We start from the raw sequence: 16,543 nt of genomic DNA on the forward strand, positions 1-16,543 counted from the left end.
CAAGGCCCCACAGTGTCTGTTTTCTTTTCCTATTGTTTGCTTAGCCTCACAGCTTTTAAGGAGCCACCTAGAGGTCAAGAAACAAAAACTACCCAAAGTAGATAACTGTGTAAACGGCACAAGCCTGTTGACCTTCAAACTCGAACACTGTTTAAAATAATGCTGTCTCCTACCACGCAAGGCTGTAGCTTGGAATTTTCAGTGCTCCCGACCAAATAAAACTAAAAGCTATCGGAGAGGGGAGGAGAAATCTATGTTCTAACATAAAAGAGCAGTAAGATCTGATGATTCTCCAGGGTGTTATAACACATTAAAAGATTTTTTTAAAGCATTTCTCCTAAGTCTTGTACTCTCTTCCTTTGTTTCTAGAATGCCAGGTTTGATATTCATAAATTCATTACATATCAGTGTCAAAAAAAAAAAAAAGAAAAGCAAAGCCTGAGTGGCTCATTTTGGTTAAGCAGCTGCTTTCTGCTCAGGTCATGATCCCGCGGTCCTTGGATCCAGCGGTCCTTGGATCCAGCCCTGCGTAGGGCTCTCTGCTTAGCAGCGGAGTCTGCTTCTCCCTCTTCCTCTGTTACCTCCCCTCGCCCCCTCCCCACCATGCCCCGCTTGTGCTCTCTCTCACTCACTCTCTTTTCAAATAAATAAAATCTTAAAAAGAAAATAAAATTGAAAGAAAATGTCAGACACAAATTTTGAAAACCGAAGTGCTAAACAAGAGCTATGCTCACTTCACAGAGGAATGGTTAATTTTTAATTGGTAGCCATTACTAAAATATGCCTGTTTCCGGTTTAATATTATATAGGGGAAATTTCAGAGGGATGTAGATTTTTAAATTGTTGTTAAGAGAATATGAGTAATACAATTCATTAAGCATAGTAATATCTAATTAATACTAAGTATCCGCCAAGTGTCAGGCACTGGGTTCAGAACAGGTTGCATGTACTGCAAGAAGTATGTACATGGACACACACACTCATCTAGAAAACTGTTTATCTATGAACTACAAATCTCAGGAAAGCCTCTTCTCAGTGAGAAAATTATGGTTATGATGATTAACCCTTTCTGAACAAAGCCTTATAAGAGACCCTGTAAGATTAACATTTTACATCATGACTCTCTTAGGACCATAACCAGACTTGCTAAACCCATATTCTCTGATCAATGGTTGCTAAATCATACCCCTGTCTTGCTGCCCTTCATCCTGTGTCAGGATTAACTACAATCATTTGTCTGTACCTTCTGAGTTTTAACAATGAGCACTTCTCCAAACAAGCTGAACACTGACTGACCTTCCCCAGTTGGTCCTATAAGCTCAGATTGACTTTACTTCAAGTAAGTTGACCTCATTTAAAGAAAAATCATCTCAGTTGAATCAACGTGTTCATGAATTAGGGAAAAGTGACTTGCCCAAGCTGAGGCTAATTCCCACTGTCGCTTTTGTTGTTGCAGCAAAATAAATTGAGAAAGAACCATAATTCTTGGTTTGCTAAGTATTTTGAACGTGTTCTCCCCATTAACTGTTTTATTTTTAGATATTTAGTATTTTTGTCCTTATCCCAACTTCACTTCATTGTTTCAAATGTTCTGTATTCTTTAAAACCAGCTTATATGATACCTTCCTTGTATGGCTTTTTCTGACCTTTCTAGTCCAAATTGACCTCTCCTTGCATGACGAGTTAAATATGGCCACAAATACATCGACACTGTCCTTATCATGAAGGGGAAAGAGGGCCCTGTGGCTCCTCTCTTCGAGCTGGGTGGTCTCTGTGACCTACCTCTCTGACCTATCGAATATTGCAACAGTAACATTGTGAGTTTCCTGAACCAAACCACAAGAGCATCCACTTCCTTCCTCCTTGTTCTTACAAGACAGCTGCCAGGAAAGAAGTAGGACTACCTTGAGATCAACATGCCATGAGAAACCCAAACCACATAGAGACAGAAACAGTGAGATGATATGGGGAAAGGCCAAAGAGCAGCAGCCAGGTGCTAGATTTTTGAGTCTCTTCTTGGAGCCTCAGGCAAGGCCGTCCCCCACCCCAACCCCCCCCACCCCACCCCACCCCGCTGGGAGCGTCCAAGGCTAGAGAGCATGCCTGACTGCTAGCCTCAAGAGAGGCTGAGTGATTGAGTTCTGACCTCGAAGGGAAAAGGCAGGATTCGTAATGTGAAAATCTCCCCAAATATCAAAGGGTTTTCAAAATATGGCAAGAATATCCACTCCAGTCCTCCCCACTATGACAGGCAACCTTTCTTCATACTTATTCTTTAAAACAAAAGCAGATGCTCCCCAACTTAATACACCATGTACTCACTTCAAATGCAGGTACCCCATTCAACACAGAAAGAGGCCCATCTCATTAGGAGGGGAAGTTGGATCCCTGACTAGTACAGATGCACATTCTAAGGCTCTGGGACAGGAACTAGTAGTATGTTCATTTAACATATGTCTTTGTAAAATTTGCTAAAGTAAACATTTTAACTGGAATTATTTAATATGACCATTTATTTCTACTCCAACTGCTCTTGCATCTCACTTTCCCACATGTCAGATGGCATGCTGTGAACGTTTTTGGGGATCCTGCTAAGAGGAAGTGGAGTTAAGGATACATTTCATAGGGATTTATTATAATATAGTTTTGTGTTTTACAGTCCCTTTGATATAGGTATAGGGCCAAGTTATTGCTTATAGCCACCAGTCAGAAATGGCTTAAAAGGTCTACAGACTTTTTGCTGTGTGACTCAACTAGCCCTGTGACTAAATCGACTCTCTGGGCATCCTGACATAAAGGTCAAGAATCAGAGACCAAATGCTGATACCCTATGGTCACTTGGCACCAGAAATAAGTTGATAGGGAGGGAAAAGGATGCCATTGCCAGATCAAAGGTGTAATAGACTGAATTGTATCCCCCGCACCCACCCAATGCATACATTGAAGCTCTAACCCTCAGTAGCCTAGATTGTAACTGTATTTGGAGATAAGCCTGTAAAGAGGTAATTAAGGTTAAATGAGGTCATATGGGTAGGCACAGGATCTAATATGACTACTCTTGGACCTAATCCAATATGTACCCTTATAAGAAGAAGAGGGGCACCTGGGTATCTCAGTTGGTTAAGTATCCGACTCTTGAACTCAGCTCAGGTCTTGATATCAGGGTCATGAGTTCAAGCCCCGTGTTGGGCTCCACGCTGGGCATGGAGCCTACATTTAAAAAAAAAAAAAAAGGAGGAAGAGACACCAAAGGAAGCACGCGCGCACGCACACACACACAGAAAAGGCCATGTGAGGACAGAAGCCTCAGGAGAATCCAAACCTGCTTCCATCATTTGTCACTATCTATTTAGTTTTTGGTAATAACTTTTCCCAGTATGCCTTTTGTCTTGTGACATTATCACCAAAAATTATTTGTGGGAGAAGCAGGCTTCCCACCAAGCAGGGAGCCCGATGTGGGGCTCGATCCCAGGACCCTGGGATCATGACCTGAGCCAAAGGCAGACACTTAATGACTGAGCCACTCAGGCACCCCTAACCAGTCTTTTTAAAAAATGGCTTTTGTCTGTTTAAAAAGTCTTCTTAAAAAAGCCTTCATTGTTTTAAGAAAAAAAATAAAGTCATCCTATGTTTTCTTCTAGTATTTTCTGCTTTCTCTTTTTTATGTTTGAAATTTATGTTAATATAAATGTTAATCTCTACAAATGTAAAATTATTACGTAAATTTATAGTAATAATTATGATTTATCTTCCTGTCATTTTCAGCCATCTTTTATTTTAGAATAAAATATGCAGAGAAGGCATACTCTATTTTAGAATCAACAACATGTTATGTGTTCTATAAATGTCTTTTTGAAGATGGGCGATATCAATAAGTAGTAACTCTGGGTTTGGGTTCTGATACAAAGCAGCTTTGTATGCATTCTGGAAGATTAATGGTTGCTCAGGAGAGTGATTAGCTAATAAACGTAGGTTTTGTTTGTTAAGGAACTTTTGACCAAAAGGGAAACGCAGAAGGTTTAGTTCTTCTCAGTGTAGAAAATTAGCAAAAATGGAGATGTATGTGAAAAAGAGAAACCTGTGTGTGTGGATGAGACAAGCTTGCTGATTCATACTGGTTAAAAGAATATTTGAAGGCCGTGGTTTTGAGTCACAGCACTACCATTTAATCTTTTTGTGAATTTAGAAATAATCGCCACTCCAAAGTTCAGTTTCCTTTCCTATAAAACAGGGAAATAGTACATATCTGCCAATGTTGTAAAGATAAAAATAAATGTCTTGGCAGTATTGCAAACCATAAAACAAAATATGTGGATTTTTGTTGTAGTGATTTTGTTGTTATTACTACTATTGTTATAGATTGCACAATAGTGGTATTTTTTTTCTTGAGGTAATTTTGTGCAAAATGCATCCAATTTGCAAGCTGTGCCTTGTGCATTGGAGCTTGGAATAAATGCTACCAAGTCACTCTAATGAATTAAGGAACAGATTTTATTGGCAAAACTTATAATGGATGTGATCACCAGAAAGAAAGGCACAAGTGTCCAATACCTCCCCTTATATACCCACAATACCATGAAGGGGCATGCTAGCACCAGAGTACTCTACTGGACACACTATGTAGTTTAGCATTCAGGGGAAGGACCCTATCTCACTGTTCATAAAGAACAGCCTTTTTGATGGATTTTGTGGCCAACACATATAGAAGTGGTAGAGAAAAATCAGCTGCCAACATACTGTGACCTTGGTGCCCATGCAAACCTAGATTTAGGCACTCTTACTTTTTGAGGGAGAGGAAGGAAGGGTGAAAAGCAGTGCTAGAATAAAGAGAATTGTGTAAAATTTAATTTAGAAACAGATCCTTGGACCCCCACCTGACTTGTACGTTGTTAGGCAAAGAATCTTTTGCCACCCTCGGAGAAAACTGAAGAGAGGAAAACTAAGGGTCTTTAGTCTTGGATCTGCAGACTTGAGGGTGTGAGTACTCAGGACTAGACACCTAATTTGTGGGGCTCAGAGCAAAACTAAAATGCAAATCCATTGTTCAAAAATTACTAATTTTAAGATGACTCCATAGAGAATTAAACCAGGTGTCCGGCCCTGATTGGGACTCCGTGCGACTGTACAAGTTCGTTCTGTCTCTGTATAGCTGGCTGCATGGGTACTTTACTGAAAATAGGAAGGTCAGTGTCCACAAACACACTGAATGCTAGATGCTAAGAACGCTTTTTTTTTCTTTTCTTTTTAAATTTTTTTTTAAATTTAACTATAGCTGATACACGCTGTTACATTAGTTTCAGGTGTACAACATAGTGATTTCACAACTCTCTACATTATGCTGTGCTCACAAGAAATGTAGCTGCCATCTGTCACCATAAAGCTATTATAATACACTGACTATATTCCTTATGCTTGTAACTTTTAGTCCCATGACTTATTCAATCCATAACTGGAGCCTGTATCTTTTTACTAATTGGCTGTTATCTTTACTCTCAGGTGTATGTGACCAAGCCAAGGGTCCCCAAGATTTAAGATAATCTTCAAATGAATCTGAAAATCAGAAAAGTCCCATATATTTGCTCAGAATGATGAAAATAAACTTTTAATCCCTACAGTCTTATAAATAACAAAAAATCACCAAACACCCAAGAAAAAGATTTAATATGGAAAGAGAAACCAGAACAGAAGAAACATAACTTAGTAAAAACTATACAACGATAAGAAATTTCAATAGAAAATGACCATAGAAATCCTTAGATTAAGAGATGATATTGCATCTATGAAAAAAGAACAAGCTATTATGAGAAAGAATATTTAAGGGGAAAAAAGATCAGATTTTAAAACATGATTAAAGAAATGAAAAAGTTTGGGAAAATAAAGTTGAGGAAAACCTCACAGAAAGTAAAGCAGAAGGACAAAGAGATGGCTGTAAGAAGAGAAAAAAGATAATATTATATGATTAGTCCAGGAGGCCTAATATCCAAATAATAGAAAGATAGAACAAAGAAAATGGAGGAAATCAACAATGAAATAATTCAAAAATTAACTAAAACTGAAGGAAATGCAAGCTGAAGGTTTCCACCAAATTCCCAGTTGGATGAAAATAGACTCATATCAAGGCACATCACTGTGGAATTTCAGAACACTGTGGATAAGGAGAAAATCCTGTAGGTTCCATAGAAGGGGATATAGAACTTGGCAAAAAATAGAATGGCTTTGACATTCTTAATGGAAGAGAAACACTTCCAAAATTCTGCAGGGAAATGTTTCCAACCTAGAGTTGTAGGCTCTGTTGAAATGTCAACTAAATATGAGGACAGAATAAAAACATGTTAAAGTATGAACTATCTCAAAAAATTTATCTCCCATCCATACTTTTTCTCAGCAAGCTACTGAAGAAAGTCCTCCTCCAAATCAAGAGAGTAAATCAAAAAAAAAAAAAAGAGAGAGAGAGAGAGAGAGAAAAGGGGTGCCTGGGTGGCTCAGATAGTTAAGTGTCTGCCTTTGGCTCAGGTCATGATCCCAGGGTCCTGGGATCAAGCCCCAAATCAGGCTCCTGGCTCAGCGGGGAGCCTGCTTCTCCTTCTCCCTCTGCCTCTCTCCCTGCTCATGCTCTCTTTCTCTGTGTATCTTTGTGTCTCAAATGAATAAATAAAATCTTTAAAAAAAAAAAAAAAGAGAGTAAATCAAAGTAAAGGGGGAAATGTGGGAACAGGAAAGGAGATCCTAGGATGAGAAAAAATTACCAAAAAAATCTCATACTCATCAAAACATACTGAATAGTAGCGAGGAAAGTGTGATTTATTTTCTTTAATTAGAAATCCTACAGTATTCTGCTGTTAAATATAATTTTTGTTGGTTTCTTTTTCCATATGAAATCTTTTCCTTGGGTGTTGGGTGATCTTTAGCTGTTTATTCTTGTCCAAGATTGTGGGGATTAAAAGTTTATTTTAAGAGGCGCCTGGGTGGCTCAGTCGTTAAGCATCTGCCTTCAGCTCAGGTCATGATCCCAGGGTCCTGGGATGGAGCCCCGCATTGGGCTCCCTGCTCACCAGGAAGCCTGCTTCTCCCTCCCCCACTCCCCCTGCTTGTGTTCCCTCTCTCGCTGTCTCTCTCTCTGTGTCAAATAAATAAATAAAATCTTTAAAAAAAAAGTTTATTTTAATCACTCTGAGCAGAGATATGAGACTTTTCTGACTTTCAACTTCACTTGAGGAGTATTTATTTTTAAGATTTTATTTTTAAGCAATTTTTACAGCCAACATGGGGCTCTAACCTACAACCACAAGATTAAGAGTCACACACTCCACTGACTGAACTAGCCAGGCACCACCACTTGAAGATTATCTTAAATGTCTTGGGGGACCTTTGGGCTGGTCATATATACCTGAACATATACTTTTTGGTAGATACACATAATTATACAAAGGAAGTTTATTTTATTCCTAGTTTACTAAAAGTTTTTGTACTTAACAGATTCTTTTGAATCAACCTCTCATGATCAGTTACTTAGAAAAGTAGAATTTAAATAGAAATTGCAGTGGATTTATAGATTAATTTGGGGAGGGTTGACATCTTTGTAATGGTGAGTCCTCTCTATTTCATTATCTCCATTTTACTGAGTCTTGAGAAATTTTAACTTTTGCTTCATGTAAGTTTTACATGATTTTAGTTAAATATACTCATAAGGGGGCACCTGGGTGGCTCAGTCAGTTAAACGACCAACTTTTGATTTCAGTTCGGGTCATGATCCTGGGATGGAGCTCCACATCGGGCAACCTGCTCAGTGGGGAGTCTGTTTGAGAATTCTCTCCCTCTGCCCCTCCCCCCACTCACACTATCTCTCTCTCTCAAATGAATAAATAAATCTTTAAAATAAATAAATATATCCGTGAGTATATAATTCATAACATTTTTTTGTTCTTGTCTTTGTTAAAGGTATTTTAAAATAAACATTTGTACTTTGTTATTTCTATAAATTTAAAATATGTTTTTATTCTATAAATTAAAAAATTTCTATAAAGTAAAAAATTTTCTATAAATTAAAAATTAAAAATTTTTTGTTTTTGTCTTGTTAAAGGTATTTTAAAATAAACGTTTGTATTTTGTTATTTCTATAAATTAAAAAAAAAAAATCTCTCTATCACTCAGAAGAATCTTCCCTATCCTTGTGTTCTCATTCAGTCCTCCGGGCTTCTCAGTAAGCACACAGCCCCAAGACCACCCTTGACACCTTCAGCCACTCTATGCATGCCAGAGCATCCCCCCCCCCCACCCCTACTGTCCCCAGCGCTGCCTCTTGCCTCCTCCATCCTGATGCTGCTGCTGAGCAACCTGTGACTGGTGGGGACTGGCCCCAGCCTCACCCAGGCCTCAGAGCTGCCGCTGGACCCTTGACAGGCTCACTGGCTGCCAACCCATGCCCAGGGCTACATGGCCCGACCTGGCCTGCTCCTGAGCCTGATGCTCCTGCCCACACTGGGCTGGTAGCAGGAGTGCTACCTGGGCACATTGCAGTTCCTGCTTGCCTCTGCCCTGCTCCCCCTGGCTGCGGGACTCAGGGTCTCCAGTGCAGCTGGGGGCTACGGCTCCATGCCTGTCCGCCCCCGGCCATGCTGGCAGGGCGGGGTTACCAGCCTAGACCTCCGCAGGGAGTACTATCACTGTGGCTGCTACCTACCGTAGCTGCTCCTCGCCTTGACACCACTGCTCAGCTCCGAGCCACCCCTCCTGCAGCTCTTCTGCAGCCTCCTGGCTGGCCTGGCCTACACAGCTGGGGCCTTCCGGTGGCTGGAGCTCTCTGAGCTGAAGCTGTAAGCACTGATGGAGGGCATCTTGTGCAGGGCCCTGGCAGGGCACTGGCCACTCCAACTCCTTCCTACCCCAGGCGGCCTGGCTGAGCTGCCTGCCTATTCCCCATCCTGCTGGAGCGAGGCCTCTTGCCCCTGGACTTCCTTACATGGCCTCCGGTCCCACAGCGAAGGCTCAGCCCAGCTCCCTCCAGGCCTGGGGTCTGGGTAGCAGATCTGCGAGGGTTCCTCTGAGGGGAGGCTGGCTTGGGCTTAGATGAGTAGGTGCTGCAGGAGGGGATCCAGGCCTCACTCGTGAGGGGCCAGCACAGCGTCCTGAGGCCACTATGGCTGCCTAAGTCCACTGTCTCCTGTCTGCAGCTGCAGCAGCTGGAACACATGGGCTCCCCGCAGAGCAAGCTGTGGTGGTATTGGCAGCCACAGGCCGCAGGGAGGGTGCTGTGTGTCACTGCTGGCTGGGGGGGTGGGGGGGTTGGGGGGGAGGTGGGCATGGATGTGACTCAGGAGAGGGGTTGCCCCCCTACCCCCCCAAGGGCCCCAGTTCTCCGCAGCACAGGCAAACCCTCAGGTGACAAGAGGCTTGGCCTGTGGTGAGTCGTCCATCCAAGCCTCAGCTCTGTCTGCTGAGAGTCACATTGTGATACAGGAGAGCCCCCTTCCACACCGCACCCCGCCCTTGCACTGTTTAGAATAAAAACCAGTTTGCTTTTCCAAAAAAAAAAAAAAGTATTGTCATATATATTATCTTCTAACTGGTCACCTTACTAAATTATTTTGTTCCTTTTAATAATTTTTTATTGATTTTCCAGGATTTTCTATGTAGAAAAATCACACAAATTGCAACTAATGGTGATTTTTCTTTTGTTTCTCCCTTTCTAATATTTATTTCTCTTATTTAAGTTCTTGTTTTATCACATTTGGCCCCACATTTTCATGTAATAATCATGGTACTTAATTTAAAACAACAGAATAAGCCAGACTCTGGTTAATTTTGGCAAAACAAAACAATAAAAATAGCTCAAGGAAAACTGGAGAACCATATTTAGAAAAGAGTGTGATATTAGTAGAGGAAAAGACAAATAGTTTAGTGAAGAATAGAGAGACAAAAGGAGACACACCTGTGCGTGAGAATATATATACGATATTTCAGAATAGTGAAGAAGAGAAAGATAATCCAATAAATTAGAGGCTAATGTGTTATACATTTTGATAGATATATTTAGATCCCTATCACACACATCATATTAACTGATAAATTCCAAACTCATCAGAGTTCTAAAGATAAAACTATAAAATTGTGTAAAAGCTATAGAAGGATTTACAAATTATTTTAGGGATAGAAAAGGACGTTAGAAATAGAGAAAAGACTGACACTGTTGACTACTGTATAAAATTTTAAAGAAAATTTATACATGATGAAAGACAACATAAAATAAAAACAAAATACAGATTAGGAGAAAATATGTACAGTGTATCATCTATAAAGAGTTAATATCCTTAATATTAAAAGAGCACCAATATGTTGGGAAAATTGGACAGACACATGCAGAACAATGAAACAGTACCATTTCCTTACATGATACACAAAAATAGACTCAAAATGGATGAAAGACCTAAATGTGAGACAAGAATCCATCAAAATCCTAGAGAACACAGGCAGAACCTCTGTGACCTTGGCCGTAGCAACTTCTTGCTAGACACGTCTACAAAGGCAAGGGAAACAAAGACAAAAATGAACTGTTGGGACCTCATCAAGATAAAAAGCTTTTGCACAGAAAGGAAACAGTTGACAAAACCAAAAGACAACCGACAGAATGGGAGAAGATATTTGCAAATGATCTACCAGATAAAGAGGTAGCATCCAAAATCTATAAAGAACTTATCAAACTCAACACCCAAAGAACAAATGATCCAATCAAGAAATGGGCAGAAGACACGAACAGACATTTCTCCAAAGAAGACATCCAAATGGCCAACACATACATGAAAAAGTGCTCAACATCACTTGGCATCAGGGAAATACAAATCAAAACCACAATAAGATACCACCAGTCAGAATGGCTAAAATTAACAAGTCAGGAAATGAGAGATGTTGGCGAGGATGTGGAGAAAGAGGTACCCTCTTACATTGTTAGTGGGAATGCAAGCTGGTGCAGCCACTCTGGAAAACAGTATGGCAGTTCCTCAAAAAGTTGAAAATAGAGCTACCCTACGACCCAGTAGTTGGACTACCGGGTATTTACCCCACTGCTCAGCTCCGAGCCACAAATGTAGTGATCCGAAGGATATGTGCACCCCGATGTTTATAGCAGCAATGTCCACAATAGCCAAACTGTGGAAAGAGCCAAGATGTCCACTGACAGATGAATGGATAGAGAAGATGTGGTATATATATAATGGAATATTACATAGCCATCAAAAAATTGAAATCTTGTCATTTGCAACAATGTGGGATGAACTAGAGGGTATTATGCTAAGTGAAATAAGTCAATCAGAGAAAGACAATTATCATATGATTTCACTGGTATGTGGAATTTAAGAAACAAAACAGAGGATCATAGGGGAAGAGAGGAAAAAATAAAACAAGACAAAATCAGAGAGGGAGACAAACCATAAGAGACTCTTAATCATTGGAAACAAACTGAGGTTTGCTGGAGGGGGGAGGGGTGGGGGGAGGGGGTACCTGGGTGATGGACATTAAGGAGGGCATGTGATGTAATGAGCACTGGGTGTTATATAAGACTGATGACTCACTGACCTCTACCTCTGAAACCGATAATACATTATATATTAATTAATTGAATTTAAATTTTAAAAAATATTTTTTATACTTGATTAAGCATTGAAATACTGCTTTTAGACAAATGTTAGCTTAAATAAATTATTAAAATTCAAAAAAATAGAAACAATTGAATAAAAAAATAAAAATAAAAGAGCACCAATAAATCAGTATGAAAGATAAAGACCTCACTTTAAAAAAAAGTGGCATGGGATGCTTTTGGGACAATATATAAATGGATTAGGATTAGTCTTAAAAATCTGGTTAAGAAAGTAGAGTTTACTGCATTTTCTCAGCTTTCTTTGTATGTATCCAAATAATAAAGATCTCAGTTCATAGCTTCTGCAATGAATTTCTGCATGGACCAGAAATAAAAAGGACAGATAGAGCCATCAGCAAAGTCAATGGCATAGAGACAGCCTGAAAAGCAAGTTCATTCAGATCAGGGGGCCCTTGGAGACTCAGGTGTACAACAAGTTCTTCCAGAGTCTCAGCATCTTCCAGACCTTTGAGGGGACAAACTACATTCTCCATCTGTTTGTAGCCCAGCCAGGCCCCTTAGCCAAAGGAGAAGAGCTCTACTGTCTTAGGATGCTTTGAAAAAACATTTTAGAAATGCTGGTCCCTTTGGTGTTGAAGCAAATAAACAGGGCAGGTCAGGGCAATGGTGAGTCTGAGTGAGCGTGCCCCAACACACCAGCAAAGAGTATCTGGAAAGGTTTGTCACCATAGTGGAATCACGTAGGATGGTCAAAACACTGACTGCTGCACTTGGAAGACAGTGTCGCGATCTCTATGCCCCGGTGATATTCTCTCCAGGGCCTCCATAAACTGGGCAGAGATAGCTCCATAATATGCAGGACCCAGTGCAGAATGTAAGTGTGAAGTCCCTGTTCAAAGAGCAGGAAGACGTTCTGTTACAAGTACTAAACTATAAAGCTTTTTACCTTTCTTCTCTAGTCTTTCTCTTGACCTCTTTTATATTTCTCTAAGTAGAGAAAAAAAAATGTTAATTATTAGAAAGAATTTTACCATTCATCTTTATATTGTTCAATACCAGATTAGATGCAAATATAAGAATATGTAATTCATATGCAGAGTCACTGAAATTACACAATTCATATGTCATCATTTATACATACATGTTTTGGGTTCTTACCAAGTAAGTGAAAATATTGCACAAAAGTAACTTTGTTGTTTTTATTTTGCTTCTTGGTACATGCACATTCCACCAACACTCTACCTTCTACTTATTGGTGAGTAAAAAAGAACTGAAAGGAAAAGGATCTAAGGGTTCCCCTTTCTTCCTTCTATGTCATTTTCAGTGTAAGTATTGATTTAAAAGGTGAAGCATTCTTTCACCCAGCTTTTATTAATGGAGATTATTTGATGGTAATCTATCACATTTAAGAGATTATAATGTACATATAATAAATACATATTATATCTCAATATTTAATTATTTTCCTGAATACATGAGTCAAGAAATCTTAAAGAAACATATTAAGTTACCCTCAAAAGTTACTCATGGGCGCCTGGGTGGCTCAGTTGGTTAAGTGACTGCCTTCGGCTCAGGTCATGATCCTGGAGTCCCTGGATCAAGTCCCGCATTGGGCTCCCTGCTCAGCAGGAGGTCTGCTTCTCCCTCTGACCCTCTTCCCTCTGGTGCTATCTCTCATTCTCTCTCTCAAATAAATAAATAAAATCTTTAAAAAAAAAAAGTTACTCATGAATAGAGTTAAATATACTGATGAATGATTCATGTCACATATAGGGGAGTACTAAAAAAACAGACATTTTGGATCCAGATACAGACACGTGCACGCACATGCATGCACACACACATTCATGTACTTATTCAACTTTTTCTCTAAAACTGAAAATAAATGCATTTTGGAAGACTAAATTCCTCATAGGTTGGCAGGGCAAAAATTCATCTTCAGTTTACAATTATTATGTGTATTATCTATAAAAAATACTGTCGTTTCTTTACAAAATATTTTGTTTTCAATAAAGATTATATAACATAATAAAACTTTAGAAACTGTAAAGATAACATATTTAAAGTTAAGCAAACATTTTACTTTAGAATATTGTCAGAAATTGTCCTATGAATATATAGCAAAAAAATTTTTAATTAGCCCCTATCTCACTCCATTTATTTATTTTTCAAGATTTTATTTTTTAAGTCATCTCTCTACCCAACATGGGGCTCGAACAACCTCAAGATCCAGAGTCGCATGCTCCACCAACTGAGCCAGCCAGGCACCCCAGCCCAGCTTACTTTAAAAGCGATCATATTTGGCAATCTCTAGAGTACTTTCAAATAACTGATTATGCCCACTGGTGACCCAACACTACCTGTGTTTCGTATTTCAACAAAGCCATTCCCTTTGAAGTGGAGGATGTGAGATCAGATATTGCTCCTCAAGGAACTGAAATTCTAGACACCTGGCCTTCAGTTTCACTGCTCTGTAATCCACTCAAGTTTATAAACAGGAAGAAAAGGTAACATCTATACACAAAGGAAGAGAAGAGTGGAAGAGAAGATAAACCCTTGCCAGTTAATTACTAAAGAATGACCTAGATGGAATTCACTTTCTTCCATGATTTCAGCTATTCCACTAACTTTGTATACATTTCCAGTAGAATGAGTACTAGACTCACTTAGCATCTCTGCACTCAGGGGTATTGTGTACTTGACACCAAGAGCCAAGTTTTTCTAAAATTTGAATTTCATCAACATTGTACTATATTATAGTGATTTCATACTATTAGAACACAGCTTTTAGTATTATTTATTGTTCTCTATATAACATCTCCCATTGGTCATATAAAACACTTTAAAAGTATTTTGCCTATTTTGTTTGCGGGAAAGACTATTCAGAGATTCTCAGTTAACAAAATAGTAGTGCCCTCTTGGAATGGAAGCATATGATATGTCCTTAAAATACATAACTTCATTTTAAATCTCACACACACACACATACGCACACACATCTGTATAACTAGATGCAGATATCTAGATATACATACACACCTATATAGGTATGTACATAACATATATACTCAGATATATTATTTCAAACTCATATATATGACAAAATTTTTAGTTAAGTCTGTATCCCCAAAAATGTGGTTGGAAAAGTCAGAAATATTTGACTGGAAGTACAAATTCTTTATGAAAAAGCAAAATGCAATGTGTATTACTTTTTCAAATATGGAACTATACATACAACTTATAAGTTACCAGAACTTTTTGGATGTGAACTGACTAGTGTTGTTAGAATAACCACAGAATCCTGTCAAATAACAGTGACTTCCATTTAACTCTAATTTTCCCAGTCTAGGTTCGAACCTGAGCTTATTTCAATCCCTCTCATTCTCAAATCAAACTCTATACTAAAAAAAGGCAAAACAAAAAATGCACTGTAGTTTGAAAACTGCATGTTAGTGAAGCAGTGGTTGATTTGTTAAAGTATTTTACTGGAAAATAATTTTAAACCACTGAAAATAAAGGTGTCTCAAAATATAGCCAATGCAAGAAAGTACAATTTTAACACTGCAACCAATTGTAGTTAATTTGGTTTAAAAATCAGGACTCTGGATATACAGTGTTCTCCTTTAACACTTCTATATTGTATTCAAGTCAGCATTGACTTAGAAATTTTTTATGACTTCAGATTTTATGTAGTTATTTTTCTTAGACATTTCTTATCTTTAAACTTTTGTTATGGAATAATTTGGAACAATATTCCAGGTGATTCTTGTTGTGAGAATAAGGTGAATGGACACGAGCTTCCAATTTTCAGGGTTTTGTTTTTCCCCCCTTAGGAGAGATTCTTTCTGCCATTACCGCCCATAATTTTCCAGCCTCGACAATTTGCTCTTTCTTACAAGCAACACTTGTTAATATAGTTCTTTCATGTATACCATTGAAATTATAAGCCTATAATCTAATTAATACAGAGGAGAAATTAATCAATAGAAATAGAATTTGGAAGTTCTTACTCTCAAAATTGTTCTAATTTCAAATAAAACCATTGAGGAACTCTGAAATTAAGATGTCAACATCTTTTCAAGGAAATGGTCAGTTTTTTGAACATGGGTCAACTCAGAAAATTTACTGGTGTTTGATTTACAGGTGACCCAAGGGGAGAGCAGTAAAATGTGATCCAGAGACAGAACCAGAACAGACATTTGCTGATGCAGTTCCAACGATAGGCATTACTAATATCCTAATAGTTGGTCACTGGCTTACACTAGACTCACAGATGATTTTTTTGTGATTGTGTGTTCATTTGTTTGTCAACACATTACCTTATCCCTTAGATGATGGTTCTCAAACCTAGTTGCACATCACCATCAATTCTGGAAATGTCTCCAAATTCAGTTTTACAGTACCATCCAATTCAGTCCACTGAATCAGAATCTTTGAGAGGAAAACCTATAAATCTTTTCCTTCTGCCCATCCCTCTCCCCCTTTCTCCCTCCATTTTCCACTTCCCCACCCTACTTTCCTTCCTCTGTCTCTCTCCTGCCCTTCAAGCATATTACAGGAACAAAAACCATTGGTGCAAGATAGAAGAGAGAAACAAAATAAAAAAGAAGAAATAAGTGTCAAAAAATCCTTGTTTAAGTGAACAAAAGCAAATATTCAAATAGCTCTGAGTTTCTTTTTCAACTGAAAAACATGACAGTTTATCCAGCTCATTTAAAAGTTATACCAAACTATTCAGGGGCGCCTGGGTGGCTCAGTTGTTAAGCATCTGCCTTTGGCTCAGGTCATGATCCCAGGATCCTGGGATCGAGCCCCTGCATCGGGGTTCCCTGCTCAACGGGAAGCCTGCTTCTCCCTCTCCCACTCCCCCTGCTTGTGTTCCCTCTCTTGCTGTGTCTCTCTCTGTCAAATAAATAAAATCTTTAAAAAAAAAAAGTTATACCAAACTATTCA

At 38.9% G+C, this 16,543-nt stretch overlaps 1 pseudogene; it reads left to right on the plus strand.

Annotated features, from left to right (window-relative positions):
- Nucleotides 1–8,250: 8,250 nt before the first annotated feature.
- Nucleotides 8,251–15,763, plus strand: LOC118006638 (annotated as a pseudogene).
- The last annotated feature ends 780 nt before the right edge of the window (nucleotides 15,764–16,543 follow it).

This window comes from Mirounga leonina, unplaced genomic scaffold (assembly GCF_011800145.1).
Source record: "Mirounga leonina isolate KUSES-001 unplaced genomic scaffold, KU_Mleo_1.0 Mir_98, whole genome shotgun sequence".
In the NCBI taxonomy this organism is placed as follows: Eukaryota; Metazoa; Chordata; class Mammalia; order Carnivora; family Phocidae; genus Mirounga; species Mirounga leonina.